Source organism: Peromyscus maniculatus, chromosome 7 (genome assembly GCF_049852395.1).
Source record: "Peromyscus maniculatus bairdii isolate BWxNUB_F1_BW_parent chromosome 7, HU_Pman_BW_mat_3.1, whole genome shotgun sequence".
NCBI classification, from domain to species: Eukaryota; Metazoa; Chordata; class Mammalia; order Rodentia; family Cricetidae; genus Peromyscus; species Peromyscus maniculatus.
Window position 1 is genome coordinate 88039339 of NC_134858.1, and position 21921 is coordinate 88061259.

Sequence of the window (21921 nt, forward strand, 5' to 3'; positions counted from 1 at the left end):
ACCAGGAAGTTGACAATCTGAACTGTTAAGGTGAAAAAATACATGAATATAACTAGAGCCTTGCCTGATTGCACGACAAAGAACTGATCTTATGGTTCTCTCTCTCAGAGGTCACTGTAACTTTTGTTATTTTGGGGAGATGACCTCTCTGGTATCATAGAAAAGATGATGCTGGGAGATAGTAGTCAGGATTCCCCCAGCGAGGATTGTTCTCAGAGTTGGAATAAAATTTGGCAATTGAGACTGGGGATCTAGGATGAAGGACAGCCATTAATTGGTTGCCATGGCTTCTTTTTAGCATTTCTGATACTTGAAATAGCACCTGCAAAGTAGATCTACCAGTTTTCTCTCCTTTCTCACGGATGCTTAGCCAGAGAAGGGGAACACAAAGGAGAGTCAGCCAGAAATCCTTCACATGAGTTTTCATCTATATTGACACGTTCAAATATATATATATAGTCACACCTATCTTTAGTATTGTATATTTTATGAAGTAATCCACTGGTATGGTCAGGAGTTTGAGGAGCTTTTTCAGCTTGAAATTTGAGAGTGACCATTGCCTTTCAATAACCGTATCATTATCAGGAGATAAGGTGAGAGAGAAATGGTTCCTTTACATCTATATGGACATAAGTTTTGATTGACAGGTCAAGTGTAACTGTGCAATTAACTGTTCATTACACCAGACTTTTGCATATGAGGATGAATGCCTGGCAACTTTACAAGAAAAATCATTTAAAGTTGTGGCACAACTAGACATGAATATCCCAGTGACAATCTGAGAAATAAAGATAATTTCATTGGATCCATGAGCACCATGCAGGTACCTTGAATAATTCCCCCTCAACCTGTGAGTTTGACGTCAGATTATCTGGTAACTTCATTTAATGTGGGAACATGGATGGTTAGGGAACAGAATGGCACATTGCAACTATGAGAAGTAATCTTCCAGAGTTGGAACACACTTAGAACTGATTTCAGCATTAAAGAGGGTAGGCCTGGTTTTCTCGGATTCAGGTAGGTGCTTCATTGCGGTACTGAGCCAAGGTCATGATATCCTATATCTGGGAAGTGTTTTCCATTTCAAAAAGAAAATCAGTACTGAGAAATAATTGTATATAAACCATCACATATAGATGAAGTCTAATGTCTGAGGACTGCAGTCTCTTGAGCTGTGAAACATACTAGTAACTTAAAATTTGGTTAAAATTTACTGTTGATTATTTAAAAATATGCAGAAAGTCAAGATAAAGCAATCATTTATTGCTTAGGCAAATTGAAGATCTGTTCCTCAGGCATTAGCTGGGCTCGAGGGGAGCCTCTGGCTCCTTTATCTTCTTCCTTTTACCAGTTGTTCTATCTATTTGAAATAAGTCAGAGGCTTTTTTAATTTGGACTATGACTTTACTAGGAAGAATGAAGAAAATCTTTCCTCCATGTTGACCCTCCTCTTTGTAAACTGGGCACTGATCAGAGTCCATGTGGATGAATCTCCATGGCCTCACTGAACAAGAGGACAGGTGGCCCATTAGGGCTCTAAGACATTTGGAGATATAGCCCACAGTTTATTGGGACCAAGTTGACCTTGGAGGGCAAGGGGCAAAATATTTTCCCCTTTAATTGCCCTGTCCACATTAATATAGACTTCCAAATATGCTTATTGAACATTCAGAAGGCCAGTTAAATGGGTCTGGTACTTTTAACTACTGTGTAAGATTTAGACAAAGCTTGGGCAGAAATCAAATACTTTTAAATAAACCTTAATTGGCATACATTTCTGTTCTTTTAATTCAGTACTTGCATTACCAAGAGCAGACTAACAACTAAAGCTAACTCCATTAGTTTAAATGGAGGTTTGATATTCATGAATTGGAATTCTGACCTTAGAAATGTTAACATCATAATTTATTCAGACCTTGGTAACTTGGTTAGGCTTTTTGGCTTCCTTTCCTATTTTGGAAGAAACAACCACCATCTTAATCATGATACACAGATCCTTTACTAAAGATATATCCATTCTTACATGTCTTTACATTTATGATTTCTAGTTAGTCATTATCTTTTATTTTACTTTCTTTTTAATATTACAACACACAGTAATTTAACAAAATGTGTTATCTTAGTTAAAGAGAATTGAATCTAATATATATTCCAATATATATATATATCATAATGTAATAGATTAACATTACCTGTGTACATGGTGTTAAACCATGAAGCTTTATAAATTCACAGGTAAACGTTACAGAAAACACAAGACAGTCAAAAATCTTTTTGTTTTTGTTGTTATTTGTTTCTTGCTTAGAAAGTCCAGAGAATGATTTGCTATAACCATTATTTAGTTTGAGTGAATGCAAGTAGCAGATAGAAGAAGCAGATACATTTAAAAAAAATCACCATCAAATCTTTATTTTAGCATTCAGCATAAACAAACTAAGGAAGCCCTGTTAAAACTATTGTATTGGAGTTACTAGTTGAGGATTTTTTTTTCAAGTAAAAAGTCCTTTCTATCTTCACCATGGGTGAGCATCCCATTAGCTGTTTTTGCTATAGACATCTTTATATTCTGAGAACAAATAGTAGCTTCTGTTGGAAATATCTTTCCCCTTACCTGTTCTTAAGGGCACAATGCCTTTACTCACAGACTGTTCTGTTGTCCTTTCTTCCTGTCAGCATGACTCAGGACAAAATGCTTTGGAGGACACTTTGGGACAAACATGCTTGAATCTGCACTGGGAGGGTGAAAATCTCTTTTCTAGAGCTAGCTTCTCAGTGAGCTTAAACAGCACATGACAGTTTACCAATATAACATATCCACAAAAGCATGTGCTTCTCTGCTATTGAGTCCAGTGTTGACAGGCTGGATGCAAATCATCTGTTCACCTTATAACCTACATGGATATATAATCCACAGATGAATGCTGTCATCCACTGGCTCCTGCATTGGGTACTAGGATTGACAAAATTCAGATTTTTTTCTTTTATGAAGAGTATTATCAGAGACAGAGCACTTGCTCTTGAAGAGTCATCCTTTGATATTCTTAAACTTTATCAGGTTATGAGTTAGTGGCAGCCAGCACCTATGATCAAAGAGGATTAAGTCATTAGAAGTATTTGTCTTTAACCAGTGTCCAAGCTGAGATAGTCCCTGGTTAGACTCGGGGTGACTAACTTCTTGAAAATCTGAAAAATCAGGTTGTGTGTACATACAAATGGAAATGAAAAACTTAATAGAACAAATATCCCCATTTTCCATTTTTTTAAAGGGCCATGTTCTTGAGGCTCTGGAGACCTAATTTCCTTGCCACAGTTCTTTAAGAGGCAGGCTATCTTATGGACAATTGTGGAAGCATTGGTTCCCACTTTTAGGAAAAAACAGGAAACAATCGAAAGAATTTGGTAGAGAGTGCCCTTTTATCTTCCTACTTCTAAGTTCATTATTAAGAAGGGTATTTCTGGCCACAAGGGAGGGAGATCTCTCAGCATGCCTCATGTGATCTCACCCTCTGGTACTTGGGCTCATCACCCTCAGGTGGCAAAAAGGGTCAGTGCTAACCTATGACCCCCAATACTGGTCCTAATAGCTTTGCTTATACCCCAAATATCTCTGAGCCTTTGAACAAAAGTGGAACACATTAATGGAGGGTCACCTATCCATCCTGTGATCTAGCAGCTCTATGTGCAGCTCCAGTTTTTTGGAGAACAATCAGCCCTATTGAATGTCCCTGGGATTGGTCCCTCAGATGGGGGTGGTTCGTGCTTATGGAAGCACATGGTCCCAGATTCTGACATTTTCCATTTTGATCTAGATAGCTCTTATGCCTCCATTCCTGTAGGTATTCTAACTTCCTCCTAACCTCTTCTCTGAAAGGACAGATCAAAGTAAGGGGAGCCTGATGCTTGAAATATAGATCTTCTCTTTGGGAGTTTTCTTCCTTTCTTTCTTTCTTTCTTTCTTTCTTTCTTTCTTTCTTTCTTTCTTTCTTTCTTTCTTTCTTTCTCTCTCTCTTTCTCTCTCTCTCTCTCTCTCTCCTTCCTTCCTTCCTTCCTTCCTTCCTTCCTTCCTTCCTTCCTTCCTTCCTTCCTTCCTTCCTTGCTTCCTTTCTTTTTTTAAGGAATGTGTAGCCCAGGCTGGCCTCGAACTCATGATCCTCCTGCCTCTGCCTCCTTCAGCAAATCCTACCAGCGTTCACCACCACAACCAGAAAACATTTTTTTGCACCCGCTTCTGCTTCCTGAGTGTTAGGGTTAAAGGTGTGCGCCACCACCCCCCAGCTGGAGTTTTCATTGTGACTTAGGGTGATGTAGACTAAAGTGACCTCCCATACCATGCAGAGGAGAGTGGGGCCCCCAGCACACCCCAAATAGTACCCTGAACAAGTAATTAGCTAATAATAAAGTACCAGACTTCTTGGGGAGATGTAAGTTCAGAGATGACCTGGCTGATCTATAGGGATAGGGAAGTCACAAGATGCCACAAGTGAAAGAGAAAGGGGTGAGATTCCTCTGCATTAATGTCTCACGATCTCATTCCTGCTCTTTCAGGGCTGCAGAAGTAACAGGAAGGATGGCAGATACAGGCAGTGTAAAGAAAACTGAACATTTGTCTGTCTGTAGGCTCTGAGTAACTTTCCACATGTGCTGTGGATATTACTCTATGTAAATAAAACACCGAAGGCCAGTGACCAGGCAGGAAGTATAGGCGGGACAAAGAGAGAGGAGAATTGGGGAAACAGGAAGAAGGGGGGAGAGACACTGCAGCCACCGCCAGGAGAAGAGCATGTAAAGAAGCCGGTAAGCCACCAGCCACGTGGCAAGCTATAGATTTATAAAAATGGGTTAATTTAAGATATAAGAACAGTTAACAAGAAGCCTGCCACGGCCATACAGTTTATAAGTGATACAAGCGTCTGAGTGATTATTTTATAAGTGGATTGTGGGACTGCGGGGCTTGGGGAACCTGGAGAGAAGCTCTCCAGCAACAAATGGCGCCCAACGGCTCGAGTTTCCACCTTAAACCTGAGAATATTTAATAACCAATTCTAAACAGAGCCAAAAACAGGTTCCTGCTTCTTGTCTCATACGGGCAGCTAGACGCTGCAAAACGCAGGTTTGAACACCGGCGGGTTCCTGGCGTGTGCGTTTGACCAGCAGTATGGCGGCAATGAGGCATCTGCCAGCGGCACATTACGCTGTGTGGTAGATTTATTCTTTACTAGTATTAAAAAAAAAAAAAAAGGTTTCTGGGCTACACGCTGCTTTGATAAAAGCGTAGACCTACTATTTCTGAGACTTGATGATTCCCAGAGCTGGTGGAAAACATACCACCGCCATGTTGGGAAGCTGAAGTGGGCGGAGCCAGCAGTCACAGCGCCGTTTCAGTCTTAGAATGGTACAGTTTAAAGCAATAGGCTCAAGGTAATATAAAACATAAGTCACGTAAAGATGGCTACCACACAGAGAATCTGGATTATGTTCTCTTTGATATTCGTAACTGAAGAAAAACATTTGATTGCAAAAGCTGTTGAGTTATGCCAAAATGTATATTTTAAAGGTACCTTGACTTCAAAATTTGGATTTAAGGATATGTTGCTTTGGAAAAGAGGTTCTGCTTTTGTTTCCACAGAAAGCCAGAGGCTGTGGATTTGTTCCAGATTAAGATACAGCAGGTTTCACCAGCCAAGACCCCCTGAAAGGTCTCCGATGACACCATGGCCCAGATGATCCAACATCCAGAGCGGTTTCAAGGCAACTGGTTCACACAGTACAGCCTCACGGACTACCCCATAGGCCTAAAGTTTTCTTTGCATCCTCATAAGATACAGCGCCCCCCTCCAGCAGGAAGTAGTAAGAGATGCTACGCCCAAATTCCCAAATATACCAAACTGGCTTTAGAGGTGGAATTGGCTCACTCCCCCTCTAAACCCAGACATATTGCTTTAAAAAAAAGTGGTTAAGAGATTCTTGTGTCCCAAATCAGAAGAGCCCTCTGGTGTGGGACAGAGAAAAACCAATATTTTTATTTAAAATAGGTTGATTATAAATGTGATCTCTTTCTAAAAAAGAAAAGGGGATATGATATAGATATATAGGAGGATATAGAGATGATAAGATAAAAGGATAGATTAATCAACCTACTTTTAAAGAACAACTTGTTTAAAATGTTTTACATTGGTATAGATTTTAGTTTATGCTTAAAATGTTTTACATTGGTATAAATTTTAGTTTATTGATACAAGCTTGAGGTTAATTTTGTTGTACTGTATATATATATTTCTATTCTTGTTTGAGGTATTATGTTTATGTAACTCATTTAAAATTGTAATGGATAATTAAAAATAGGTTAATAATTAGTCATTTATGATAATCATATTTGTAACCATGTTAGTTAAGTCTTCTAGGTATACATAGATATATTTCAGATAGATAGGTAATCTTCAAACACTTCATAGACATAGAGAATATGGCATTTAAATAACTTAGAATTCTGTTGACATGAGACACAATTGCTCCTGGCTGCACCAATTTGATCCCGAGAGAATGTTGGGCTTCTAAGACATTTCCATTTGGAAGTTTGTCTTCTTGGCACAAAATGGCCTACTGGGCAGAGAACTGCCCTTGCCTTGATGGCTGACAGTACGAATGCAATGCTGTCCTTCCTGGACAAGCGGGACACAAGGAAAGCGACCACTGTACTCTGCCAAGACAGGGTGAGATGGTCTTTCAGAATTCCTGCTTCTGAAGATGGTCTGTCAGATACTCTAGGCCTGTAGCCAATTTGAATGCACCAATAATGCTGAGAAACATTGGGTGACTGTCCAGGCTGCCAGCTGTCTTGGTCTACTCTTGCAAGATTCCCGAAAGTTGCTTGCATCCATCTACCATTTCTCAGGTACCATTATCTTCCTTCTCAGGTCTTTGATGTGGTTGAAGACTAGATAGTTATGATTTCCTTGGTTATGATAAAAGATAAGTTAGATATAAAACCTTAAACTCACAAATATAAGATAGATAGGACATCTTCTTTAATATTGTAACTGTAATTCTTGCTTGATAATTGTTTTGTTATGTGTGGTTTTGCTATGTTAGAGTTAAAACCTTCCTTTTTAAAAAAAGAAGAAAAGGGGAAGTGCTGTGGATATTACTCTATGTAAATAAAACACTGATGGCCAGTGACCAGGCAGGAAGTATAGGCGGGACAAAGAGAGAGGAGAATTGGGGAAGCAGGAAGAAGGGGGGAGAGACACTGCAGCCACCACCAGGAGAAGAGCATGTAAAGAAGCCGGGAAGCCACCAGCCACGTGGCAAGCTATAGATTTATAAAAATGGGTTAATTTAAGATATAAGAACAGTTAACAAGAAGCCTGCCACGGCCATACAGTTTATAAGTGATACAAGCGTCTGAGTGATTATTTTATAAGTGGATTGTGGGGCTGCGGGGCTTGGGGAACCTGGAGAGAAGCTCTCCAGCAACACACATGTCCTTGAAGTATGTGGCTCAGTGCTGCTGGGAGCATCATGGCCTATCATTCATTTGATAAATTCCGCCTGATTAATTATTATGACTTGAGACCTGTCATAGTGTCAATAATGTGCCTTCTCAACCCACCAACCTTTGTTCTTTGATCCAAATGCAATGGAGGCTTCATTCCTTCTAGAACTTGAGTCAGGATTGGCCCTAGACAGTGTGAGATTATTCAGCAGTATGAGCAAAAGGTGAGCTTTAGTTTCAAAGTCTTTGGTTTTGGTATAGGTGTCTAATTCCATTGATACCAGTAAAACAGAAAATTTTCACATCCTAAATACCCAGCTGTGGTATCACATTAAGGAAAAACTGCCTCTCGGGGTCGTTTAGACTAAGTGCACTCAGACCTGACTACTTATCACAGTGTCTTCCCCCTGTCCCTTCTAGCAGGGTCTGTGTTCTTTATTCATTGAAGCACCTAGAACATAGTATTGGAAAGGAATGATATATATATATATTCCTCTCCAGATGGCAGAAGTAAAAAGTAGAAGTTGATCCATCAGACTTAGTAAAGAGTAGTACGGGGGGAAAAAAAGAAGGATTCTAAGAAGTAAAAGGCCTCCCATGCCTGTGGTTAGCTCACTACTAGGATGACCAAATTTCCCATTTCTTGGGACTTTTCTGTCACGGAATGTCTATGAGTTTAGGAAATAGTCGTTCTTCCCACTGGGCACCAAATAAGCAGTGCTGCTTTAAACAAAACTTCCTCTCAGGTCCTTAGAGCCAAGAGCAAGCCCACTAGGATCTAACCAACTCTGTGTCTTCTGTGTGTCCCTGTAACAAGGGCCATACTTGTTTACCGAACAGCACATAAAACATGGTGTGGGAAAGAATAAGGAACCCCTGAGTTATTTTAATCAGTTTTCTATGATAAGAAGTGACTTTACTGACCCCTACTGACCCTGGATAGCACACACAACTGCCAACTGATGGCACTTACCTATACACACATTGCTTTCAACATTTATAATGAGTAATCTATTATTTCGAGGTTGTTTTCAGCCAATGACTTTTTAAACTACCACATTGCAAAAGAGAGAGGGAATAGAAGATTAAAGCTATACATTCAATTTAGCTCATAAAAGAGGATTACATGAGGAGCACAAGGCAGAGTAAGAATGCTTACACTGTTTGCTTTAAATCAAGTTAAATTTAAACGGGATGAGTGCACAGTACAAAAGAAGACTGAATGCATGGTTTTAAATGGAATAACTCAAGCCATATTATTAATTCAATTTCAAGGCTACACAAAAGTTCAGTTTCTGAAAGCAAGAGGTATTTCCACAAAAAATATTGCCTCACCTTGTTAACGGATTTTTTCATTTTCAGTTAGTGTGTGATGTGAAAACTGGGAAGGAAGATATGGGACGTCACTTGCTAATAAAAAGAGATTGTGATTACAAGGATAAAAGTATGACATTCAATCTCATGCAGGGTAGAATTCATGAAGTCTCCCTGGAGCCAGCTGTCAGTGATTAAATCCACCAAGTCATCAATTTGAGTCCCAAGGATTGGCTACAAGTAGGATATTTCAGGGAGAACTGTCTGAAAGAATTCTTTTGTCCTCCCTCCTGACCCAGACATTAGAGTGAGAGTGAGGAGTGTCTAGGAAGACCTTTATTTGCCATCTTTTCAAAAAGAAGAGAAACAAACACACAAAACTGCTAGCCACCCTGTCCCATTCCAGGATGCTGGACTTCTCCTGGAAGTTCGCAGTTGTGCTCACCAATGTTTTCCTGGTTTGCCTTGGTGAGTCCTGACCTCAGGTGAATTCTAGAGTTACCAAATGATGCCATCATGGTGAGGTCATCTAGGGTAAGAAGGGAATCTTTTTCCATTTTTCCTATTTAAAGACTGAAACACAGGAAAAGCTAGGTCTGGCTGAACAGTTCTTATGCCCACTTGGAGAGAGGTTGGTTACAGCCACAGTTGGCATGCCACTTCTGGGCCCTTAGGATTATGAAGCTTGCACGGTACTTCCAGGTACCATGAAAGCTAGTCTTTAAGTAGGAGGCTTTCAGGTCATTTCCAGATCTTTGGGCGATGCATCTGAAGTGCCAAAGCCTCATGTAGCCCAGCATGGCCTGAAACTTTATATGTAGCCAGATCTTGAACCTATGTCGGAGATAATTGTGAGTTTTTAATACCAAGAGCAGTCCTTATGAACAAACACAATCTTGTCAGTTAGCGATGATGTTAGCTGTCTATCTTGCTAGTTAACTAACTGGATCAATGACACAGTACACGGGGTAAACTAGAAATGGATAGGTTGGAATGGCAAATTAGTGTTTCAGTTTTACTCTGCCAAATTAAATAATATTTGATAATCTGGTATCTGTAAAACACTTTCCTTGCCATATCACTTATCACTTTAAACCACACTTGAATGCTGGTTTTAAAATGAGGAAATAATAGTATGTTCTTTGAGATAATCTTCTTTATTTTTTAATTCTTTCAAGACTTTTTTTGTCTTTCTTTTAAATTTTTTTCCATACAATATATTTTGATCACGTTTCCCCTTTCCTAGCCCCTTTAAGATCCTTACCACCTCCCTACCCACCCAACTTTATGCCTTTCTCTCTCTCTCTCTCTCTCTCAAAAAAAAAAAAACCAACAAAAATGGGGACTTGAGAGATGGCTCAGTGATTAAGAGCAAAGGCTGCTCTTCCAGAGGACCTGGGTTTGATTCCCAGCACCTGTATGGTGGTTCATAACCATCTACAACTCCAGTCCTAGGGGATCTGATGCCCCTGTGCACAGACATACATGCAGGCAAAACACATACATGCATTAAATAAAAATATGAAAATGAAATGAAAATCAAACCAAACAAAATCCAACAAGACAAAAAATGCCTAAACAAAACAAGTTGGAACAACAACAAAAAACAAAAACAAAAACAAAAACATGGAGTTCATTTTGTGTTAGCCAACTACTCCTGAGCATGGGGCCTGACATGGAGTGTGGTTGATAGACCAGCGGCATTCCAGTGGAGAAGACAGATTTTCCCTTGTCATCAGACATAGATTGCAAATAGCTTCTTGGTAAGGAATGAGTGGGACTTCATGTAGAGAGCAACTAATAGTCTTGGCAGTAGCCTATGATACTTGAGAGGATCTATGAGATCTGTTTGACTAATGGCTCAACACGATGTAATCCATTCTTGGCACTAGAAGTTTTACTTGACAATGTAAGATGTCTAACTGGGGCACTGTCTACCCCATTATATGCTGTTTCCATTTGAATTACTTTCATATGTGTGTATATTTTATGAAGCATCTAAGGTAGTAGGCTTCCATTAGGCTTTTCAAAGGCTTTTCGTGGTAGTTGTCCCTCTCCATAGGCCCTCCTTTACTTTGCCCTTCCACCCCCATCACATTTAATTCTCTTAGTCTTCTAGTTTTCCATTATCTCTCCATAATGCTATAAACATTATGTTTTTCATCTTGTTTTGTTATCATACATTTGCTCACTTCTTTGTCATTAAGTTTTTTTTTTTCATTCATTTTTAGAGAGGATAAGGGCATGTCATTGTGTTATGTGTGGAGGTGAGAAGAATTGCTAGAGAATGTCTTATTTTCTACCATGTGAGTTTCAGTGATCAAATTCAGGTCACCAGGGTTGGCTAAAAATGCCCTTACTCACTAAGTCATCTCTAGGCTTCATTTAGTCTTTGAGCAAAAGATTCTTGTAACTGTATTATTATTGTTATTATTTAAATTTATGGTTTTTGAGAATTTCATACATGAGTTCAGTATTTACATCATTTCCATCTTTCCTTTCCCCCTCCTATTCCTCTTATACTCTTTAGTCTGTCTCAAATTCATGATCCATTCTTTAATTATTATTGCTATAAATGTAGTTTTAAATCATTAATATTTAAAAAAATATATGTATGGGTGTTTTTCCTGCAAATATGTCTGTATACCACTTATTTTTCTGGTATCTACAGAGGCCAGAGAAAGGCATCAAATCCCTTGGAACTGCATTTACAGGCAATTGTGAGTCACCATAGAGGTCTAGGACTCAAATTGTGGTTCTCCAGAAGAGCAGCTAATGCCCTTAACTGCTGAGCCATCTCTATAGCCCCTCACACAAGTTTTTAAAATCCTGTGGGGCCATTTGTAATTACAAGTGTTTTAAAATTCTTCTTAATTTTTATTGCTCAAGTGTTTATTGAATTCATTTTATTCTTGAATATTACCTTTTCTCCAGTCTTCTAATCATAGAATATAATGAAATGATCCAATTTTTATGTTTTTATAAACAAAATCAACCATGCTTAGCAGCTAAGGCATATAGCTTCAAGCATGAGACTTTACTATGGTCAATCTAAATGAAAAAGAGAAGGCTTATTAAATGATGCTAAGTATTGTATAGAATCTTCAAATGGGTTGGAAAGACAACACATTTAGAAATTATTTCCAGGGAACAGTGCACATGCCAATAACAGGAATCCAGTGAAGCAGCCAACTTGTCACCACAGAAATGCAAGTCCAGAAATATTATATTTCTGAGATCAAGACTGCCAACCCATACATGCATTTTCCATTTTAGGATTTCAGCTTGACTGAGCATTTTGGTACCAATAAAGCAATGGAACCGAAGTTCTCTGTAGCACGGACATGGACATTGTGTCTATATTCAGAAGAGTCTCATATGGGTTTGACTGATTGACATGTCTGAGGTCACATTTCTGAGTGATAGATACAGAAGAACTAGAAAATGTGAATTCTGCTTCCAGTTTATGTGGGAGTTGCTTATTGTGAAAATTCCACATATACAAAAAATTATTCAAAATCTTATTTATAGTCATGAAAGTGATCAATTTATAAAAAATATGCTATAGAATAGAATGAGATTACAATAGCCACAAGTTATCTATTTAAATAAGTGTGTGATAATCATAAACTAACAAAATAGAACTTGAAAGCAAGTTGTAAAAAACATAACAAGTTCTCACTATCCTATAAAATGTGACTAGATTATTAAGAAAAATTATGTTTAAGTAAACTTTTGTACTATACATATACTCTCATGTTTATTGTAAAGATTGTTTCTGTTGCTAACACTTTCCAATTAGGTGGGTTTACTAGAAAAAAGTCCACATGTAGCTTGTTGCAGTAGAAAAATCATGATGATGCAGTGAATAGTTACCAAGATAATCATTAGAAACAGTAATGATGTCATATGGATATAGGTCACATGGTTAAATCCAGACTCGGTCTTTAGTTTTGTGTTTATATGTAAGGCATTTAAGGCCTATTTAGTATTCACTTTGAGTTCATATTTCATAAGCAAGTACATAGTAGAAAAGTAATATGATGAACTTGAATGTCTACATTATCATTATCTTAGAAATTGGTAGATAAAGAAGGATCACTTTTGAGGATTTCTGTAAATTGAATGAAACAAAATCTTCTCAACCATGGGAGAGCTATGCCATAGTGATCATTTCAGGTAATAACTTGGAGGCAAGAGTGGAAATACTTTTACACAAGGAACAATTATGGCTAAAATTGCATAAGATACGCCAGTGTTCTAATGGATGCCCTTTTTATAGCTAATGGCAACAACTCTGTGAGTGAAAGAACAAGACACAAGCGACACAGAGGAAAACATGCAAGTACTTATGTTTCTAAAAGCGTCACTTAATAAATTATAAGAAGACTTAAAAGAAGTCAAGTGACTGAAGAGGGAAGCTTGGGCTTATTCCCCAGATAGCCCTAAAAAGACTGGGAGGCAAGAAAGCTGGATATAGATTATGAATGAAATATTTACAAAACAAACCCCATAGGCAATAATAATTGAATATTTTATGGTTTGACTTATTCAACTTTTATGATTTAATTTTGTTCTTTATTGAGTTTAATTATCTTATCCCTAGGGTCACATGCCTTGAAAACTTTGAAAAAAAAGTTATTTTGATTACCAGGCAGGATTTCCCAGCTCTCTTTAAACTAAAATAAGTATTTTATTGAACTTTTTTACCAGAGGGTTTATGTTCAGCATTTTAAAGATGTCTTCTGTTCCATTAAAGAAAACCCTTAACACTTTAGCAAAGACAGTGCCTTCTAAAATAAATATTAAAAAAATTTCTGAACCTCATGGCTACTTTTAGTTATCAAATTTGAATAACATCTTCAGTATCAACATATGGGAAATACAGTGATTATTTTGAATATTTTGTAATTTACAAGACCACTGCCAACATCATTTGAAATAGAGAGAAACTCAAAGCATTTTCACTAAAATCAGGAATTATAAAAGCACACTCACTCTCTACATTTCTGTTCAATATAATGCTTGAAGTCTCAGCTAATGCAGTAAGCATAGTGAAGATCAAGAGGATAAAATGAGAAAACAAAGTCCAAGTGTCCTTATTTGTAGATCATACGATTTTATATATAATGGACCATAAACTTCTACAACTGATAAATGCATTCAGTAGAGTGGTGGGATACAAATTAACACACAAAGTTAGTAGCTTCACATATACAAATGATAAACACCCGAGAAAGGAATAGGGGAAACAATACCACTCATAGCTTCAAAAATATTTTGCAATAAATCTAAATAAGGATGTGAGAGACTTGTATAATATAAACTTTAAGACATTGAAGAAGTTGAAGAAGATACCAGAAGATGAAAAGACCTCCTGTGTTTATGGATTGGTATAAATAAATTTGTTAAAAATAACCATTATATAAGGAGTTTATTACATATTCAACAAAATCTTCATCAGAATTTCAACACAAATTTAATAAATAGAAATTTAATTAACCACCTTTTTTTTGAGACCGAGTTTTTCTGTGGAGCCATGGCTATCCTGGAACTTACTCTGTAGACCAGGCTGGCCTTGAACTCATAGAGATCTACCTGCCTCTGCCTCCTAAATGCTGCAATTAAAGGTGTGTGCCACCACTACCTGGCTCTCGATCTTAAACTTCATATGGAAACACAAAAAACTCAGAATTATTAAAATAATCTTGAACAATAAAATAACTGCTAGATATACCATTCTTTCCCATTTTAAGTTATGCTACAGAGCTATAATGATAAAAATGTATGGCACTGGCATAAAAATAGCTGTTGGTCAATAGAGCAGAATGGGGACAAGGATATAATTCCACTAATCTACAGACAGTTGACTTTTGACAATGACTTCAATGTAGGACTTGATAGCCTAAATCTGATAGAGGAGAAAGTAGAGAACTGGCATAGGAACAGTCTTTCTGAGCAGACCCCTGATAGCACAGACAAACAGGTGTTAATGAGACCACATGAAGGTTAAAAAATTCTGTACAGCAAATGATACCATCATTACATTGAAGAGGCAGTGGATAGAAAAGGGGAAAAACTATACCTTTGGCAGATGGTTAATACCTATAGTATACAAAGAACTTAAAAAAAACTATCATCAAGAAAATAAAACCAGGCTGGAGAGATGGCTCAGAGGTTAAGAGCACTGACTGCTCTTCCAGAGGCCCTGAGTTCAATTCCCAGCACCCACATGGTGGCTCACAACCATCTGTAATGAGATCTGGCACCCTCTTCTGTATACCTAATAAATAAATAAATCTTTAAAAGAAAAAAAAAAAAAAGATGGGGCATGGGACTAAACAGGGAGTTCTCAAAAGATGAAACACAAATGGCTGAGAAACATGTAAACATGTTCAATATCCTTAGCCATTAGGGAAATGCTGTAGCTTGAGTTTTCCTGCCTGGCCCACTGTCAGGACAAATCTTTGTCACCCACCAGTCCCACAGCCGCTCAGACCCAACCAAGTAAACACAGAGACTTATATTGCTTACAAACTGTATGGCTGTGACAGGCTTCTTGCTAACTTTTCTTATAGCTTAAATTAATCCATTTCCATAAATCTATACCTTGCCACGTGGCTGGTGGCTTACTGGCGTCTTCACATGCTGCTGATCATGCGGCAGCTGGCAGTGTCTCTGCCTCAGCCTTCTGCTTCCCAGAATTCTCTCTCCTTGTCCCACCTACTTCCTGCCTGGCCACCTACTTCCTGCCTGGCCACTGGCCAATCAGTGTTTTATTTATTGACCAATCAGAACAATTTGACATACAGACCATCCCACAGCAAAATGCAAATTAAAACTACTCTGAGTCAGAATGTCCAAGATCAGAAAATACAAAAACATAAAAAAATGATAACAAATGCTGGCAAGGGATGTGGGGACAGGGGAACACTCACTCACTGTTGGTGAGAGTGAAAATCGATGCAGCCACTGTGGAAATCAGTGTGATTTCCCCCAAAGCTAAAAATAGATCTGCCAGAAGCTCCAACTATACAATTCTTGGTCTTATACCCAAAGTACTATATATTTTCTATAGAGATACTTGCTCTTTCATAATCATTGCTGCTTAATTCATAATAGCCAGAAATTGGAAACAGCCAGTGGGCTGATGAGTGGATAATGAAAATGTGGTACATTTACACAATAGAATATTGTTGCTAAGAAAAATGAAAAATTCAGGTATATGGGTGGGACTCAAAACAATCATGCTGCATGAGCTAACCCATACCCAGAAAGATAAACAAGTGCACATTTCCTATCATCTTTATGCTGGTTTCTAAGCTTTAGGTATCTGTGTTTTATTTAGAATACCCCACGGGAGTAGGTGACCTTCTAAGGAAGGGGAAATATAATGTACTGTTGTGTTAAGCAGTAATGGTTAAATGAGGTGGGGATGAAAGGACAGGGTAAAGGAGAGAAATCAGAGTAGGATAACTAACATTAAAGGTAGAATATGGGAAGGGGTAACTAACATTGAAGGTCTTTTGAAAAAGCCTTATGGAAACCTATTACTATAGAACACCGGCTCTCAACCTGTGGGTCATGACCCCTTTGGGGGGTGTATATCAAATATCCTGCATCAGATTTCATTCCATTCTATTCCATTCATATTAGTAGCAAAATTATAGTTATGAAGTAGCAACAAAGTAATTTTATGGTTGGGAATCACCACATGAGGAACTATATTAAAGGGTCAAGGCATTAGGAAGGTTGAGAACCACTGTTACAGAAGATTCCTAAAATGTATACACATAAATAAAAAGAGTTCACATGAAATTATCTTACAGTGGGGTGACAATACCCCAGTTAGACACAATACCCTGCCAAATAAAAAAATCCCACTAGTAGGAATGGGATTTTTGAGTTGTTGGTCTATTGGATTCCGTGCCTCTCAAACATTACAGAGTATTGACCATGATATTGATTATCCTTCAGAGTAAGATGGTAAGACCCTATTGCTGAAGACACCAGATTCTTTAGCAATAGAACATGGAGAAATCAAGCTGGTACTAAAGAATCATCCCCACTAGCTAGCTTTCATAGTGATGCAGGTGCTAAGCAACCTGCCAGAGCAGAAAAATAATCATCCGTCTCACTCAGATACCCTAAGAACTACTTTAACAGCCTTCCTGGCAAAGTATGCTCACTAGTGCAATAGTGGCATGAATGTTATGGGAGTAATGAACCATGCTTTGATTGGGTTTAAGACCTGCTCCATGAGATGCAACCTATACTGGACACTGTCAACAAGGCCAAGAACCTGTGGGCACTAGTGGAAAACCTACTACTAAGACTCTGCAAAATGGACATAGCATTAAAACGATTCCTAATGACTTACTGCTATGCCCATAGACCAGTGCATCTCTCACCTCTTACCAGAGAAACTTCTTGCAGTAGATGGAGATTAATATAGAGACTCACAACTGGTCAACATACAGAGAATAGGAGACTTTGGAGTGCTTAGCCTTAAATGGGAAATATATTACACTCTTCTGTGAAAGGCTCAGGGATCTACACAGAAGAGGGAGAAGAAAAATTGTAAGAGGCAGTGGGTGAATTCAAGGAAATAGTGTTTTTCAGACAACAGGGTAGATGTCTATATGAGCTTACTGGGGTTGTGACAACATCCACAAGCTCAAGCCAGACAAAATCCTAGCATGGAGGAGGGATTGACATTTTATTGCTGCTGAAAGAGAGAAAGTTAGTTTTCTGCAATGGAGTGATATATAATATATAGTCTTTTCCCCCAGGTGCAGTAGGCCAACACACATTGGATTGGATGGGAGGAAACAGAGAGAAGAGGGAGTAAGAAGAGGAAGTGAGAGGAAGAGGAGAGGGAGAGGGAAGGGCAAGAGGAGGGAGGGAGAGAAGGAGAGAGGAAAAGAGAGAGCACAATCAAGCATGAAAAGCATGGAGATGGGTGTTTATGGATAGAGGAGACTGGGAGGAATTGATGTATGTTTATGTGGAGGCCAGAAAGAGGTCAACTTCAGGTGTAATTCCTCTGGAACCAGCTACCTTGTTTTTGAAACAGGGTCTCTCAAAGGGACTTGGGCCTGCATGTGGCAGTATGTTTGGCCTTATTTTTACATGGGTGCTGGAGATTAAGCTCAGATCTTCATGCTTGCACATGGCAAGTATGCTATCAACTGACCTATCTTGCAACCCTATCATTTTTTTTAGCCACTAATAAATATATTAGGATGTGATAGCGTCTCACAGCTGTCTGCTTACTATTATTTTATTTGGATAAAATGTTTTCCAATGGATTCTTAGCCCTACTTATGCTCCATCATGAATATTAAAAAGATACAGAAGAAATTAGGGCTGGAGTGAAGCCTCAATGGGTAAAGGACTCACAGTGCAAGCTTGAGGATCAAAATTCAGAGCCCTAGAACCGGTATAAAAAAAATGGGCAGACGTGGTGGCTGCCTGCAATCCCATCACTCTGGAGGCACAGAGAGGGGAACTATGGAGGAAATAGATGAGCTACACTAGCCAAGAAGATGATCTCTGGGTTCCACAAAAGACAATGCCTCAAAAGCGTGGAGAGTGATTGAGGAAGATGCATATGTCAGCTTCAGGCCTCCACACAGGCAGGCACTACCCCCATCCCATACTCTTACACATGGGAAAATGTGCACACGTACACGAACACATATAAAATCTATATTAATTAATCTACTAGTTAATACTTGGACAAAGGCGATTCCATAGAAATAAGCATTTAAAGGCTTGGCACTGTTATAAAATTTATCATAAGAGGTTTATATTTTATATTCATGCACCTACATATGTGCATAAACATAGGAAGTGCTTGGATGAGAAATATACATGTACTTTACACAGGCATTTCCATTTTCTCTTTGACTCTCCTGACCTATCCACTCCTGTAAATTACTTTACTGAACTCTGAAAATAAACTATGACAAATAAAACATCACAGAAGTCTTTGAGTCTTGGTTCCTTTTTTCTTGGAAGCCAGTCAGCCTCTCTCTATAGAAGCAGTTCTGTGGCCTTGTACTATAACTCTGTTGAAAAATTGCACTGGCCTGCCAAATATCTTAATGACTTTCCTCTCAGCAGTTGGTAATGGTGAAATGTTATTCTAGTAACCATAATGTCTCTCATAAAACAATTGCGTACAATATGTACTGTACTTCCATTTTAGCGAGCTCCTCTGCCAGAATCGCAGTCCCAGTAACCACTTAGCTTTTCATAGCAAACTGCTTACCAGTCCTTCAAGTGTAATATTGCAGAAAGAGTGAAGAAATGTGTGATTAAAACATTCACCGTAAGTGGACCGTTTAGCACACCCCGGCATTGCAAAATAAACCAGCCTTCACATATGTAGGTGCTCATCATAGAAATGACAGTTCTATGTGGTCATTTAATTTTATGATCTCAATTCTCGCATATATTGCTCACATAAATATAGTGTTCTCCTGCAGGGAGGTCTGCTGGGTGTTATAAAATCAGTGAGACCTCAATAGGTTCAGAGGGACATCTTTTATAATTATTGCTATAAAATTTCTTGACAATGCACTTTGTTGTCCAGTGGCAAAAAGAAAATGATTTTCCAAAAGAATAGGTTTCAACAATGAGAATAACAGAACCTGGGAATCTGTTCCTGCATTCAGCCATACTTAAATTGCTTTTCTTATTTTTACCTTTTGGAGGCCTTGTTGCTCTTCAAAATAAGTTTTTAAAATGAGTCTCCAGTTAGAGGCCAGCCAGGTTTGAACAGTTTTCTAGTTTTATGAGGCAACATGGGCTATCTAGATAGAAGTACCAATTTCTTGCTAATTACAATTAAAATCTATTTGCAGGAAATTAAAAAATATACTAGTTCTTTTGCACAATGTGTTTTGATCATATTCATCCTTTGCAACACTTTCCAGATCTACCCCCATTTCTCATACACCAACTTTGGTCTTATAAAAAAAAATCAAGACCAATTTGCTCTCCCCAAATTTTCCTGGATGTGGGACACTCCACTGGAGATGGTTTGACTTACCAAGCTCTGCTAGTAGAGAAAACTGACTTTCTCTCTCTCAGCTGATGTCAACTGTCCATAGCTCCACCGCTAAGGGTGGGATTTCAGGTCCAACTCCCCTCTCCATGCTGGGATTTGGTACGGCTTGGGCTTGCACAGGTCTTGTGCATACCATCACAACTTCTGGGAGCTCACATTTGCAATTGCTCTGCTTTGCTCAGAAAACACTGCTTCCTCATAGTCACCCACCACCTTTGGCTCCTACTCTTTCCACCCCCCTTCCACAATAGAGATGAAGAAAGAGGAGATAGAAGAGTTCCATAATATCTGAATTAGAAATCGTTTGAAGAAAACTCCTAGCAATTTTGAAAAATTATAGCACTATTGTTTGAAGGATATTGCTATTTTTTTCTGACTTCTCAGTTGCATATTTGTAGATTTTTTTCTACCACGTATCAGGGTATTTGATGATCTCTTGGCTTTTGTATCTTGTCTAAGACAATAAATTGTGATTAGTACTGTTGCCTTGTGTGACGAATGCTTAATGGAATACTAATGGATTTAGGTGCTTGTTCCCTGATTGCTTTCTATGTAACCACTATAACAAATATTTCTTAGTGTGGCTATTTAAAAGTACAAAACTTTACAATTTATTGTGAAAAGGAGACGAACAGTTGAATATATTTATAAATGTGAAAATGGAAGAGAGGGAAGCTGAGACTTCAGCATTGTGGTGAGAACATCAGTGCAGGATGGCACAGATGGAGAAAGAATGCCCCTGTCCGTATGTCAGCTGTGTGATGCCCTGAGGGAGTCATTTGTCTGTGGCTTCTACTGTGTTTGGCTGATTCAACAGTAGAGTAGAATTAGGATGGCGATGTAGCTCTCTCCCAGCCTCACATCTGAGTTCTGGGCATGTCTCCACCTTCATTTGCAGAGATGGGTATGCAGTATGATCTTAAACCACACAGGAAATTGCATTCTGTTCATCATTGTAATTGGTTTACAAAGGACACAACCATAGTCCAAGTAAATACCTCTCAGTATATTTCAGCAGTTTTGCAGGAACCAAAGGAAAACAACAATGACAATGTGCAAGATTAATCTCAAAGTTGATTTTGCAGGAATTATGAAGTGAGGTTCCTTCTTTGCCCTGATTTCACCACTTGGTGGGGCTTGAGACTGAAACTTTCATATATAAGGAAACAATAAAAAAATTTAAATAGGGAGATAGGAGACCACTGATCACCATTTTAATCATTTGCTTAAGAGTCACTTAAAACCAAAGCTACCTGCAGAAGATTTTAGGCAAAGCAAACTAAGTTACCTAAAACTTGGCATGGAGAGAGCATCTACTAGTCTACATTTTCTTAACCTGCTTTTTGTGCAGTCAGCAGCCATCATTTCTCCTTGACTAAGATAGCTCAAGTTTAGATTTTAACACTTACAACCAAAAGAGTATCAATGAGCCATTCTTGGCTAAACCAGTTTTCATCATAGTGACTGCTGCTTATCCTGTGTGTATATAGGCAACAAATTCACTTTCATTCAATTAACACAGTTATCCTGATAGAGTGGTTTTCAGTGAGTGTCTTCATGTGATAAGTAATCTGGATGCAACAATGAAAAGACATAGGGTTTATCTTCTTAAGGTAGATTCTAATGACAGAGATCCCCAAGGAAGCAGATAAACAACTGTATGAGAAAATATAACATGCTGGGAAACTGGTCAGTATGTAAAATAAATGAAAAAAAATAAAAATATATTTAAAAAGATAACTACGAGAGACTGAGTTCCTTAGCAGATATGGGAGGGCTGAAAAAGCAAGATAGATAGAGAAATGTTGAGAAAAAGATAAGGAGAAGGGCATTTTTAAAAGTATGAAGTCTATAAATAAGTGAACATAACTATAGTCACCTGATTTTTCTTTAACAAAGACATGAAATACATACATTGGAGAAATGATAGCCTCTTAAGTAAATGGTGCTGGGAAAATGAATTCTGATGTCTCTTCCTGTACAAAACTTAATTTAAACTGAATTAAACACCTTAATATAAGACCAAATACTTTGAGGC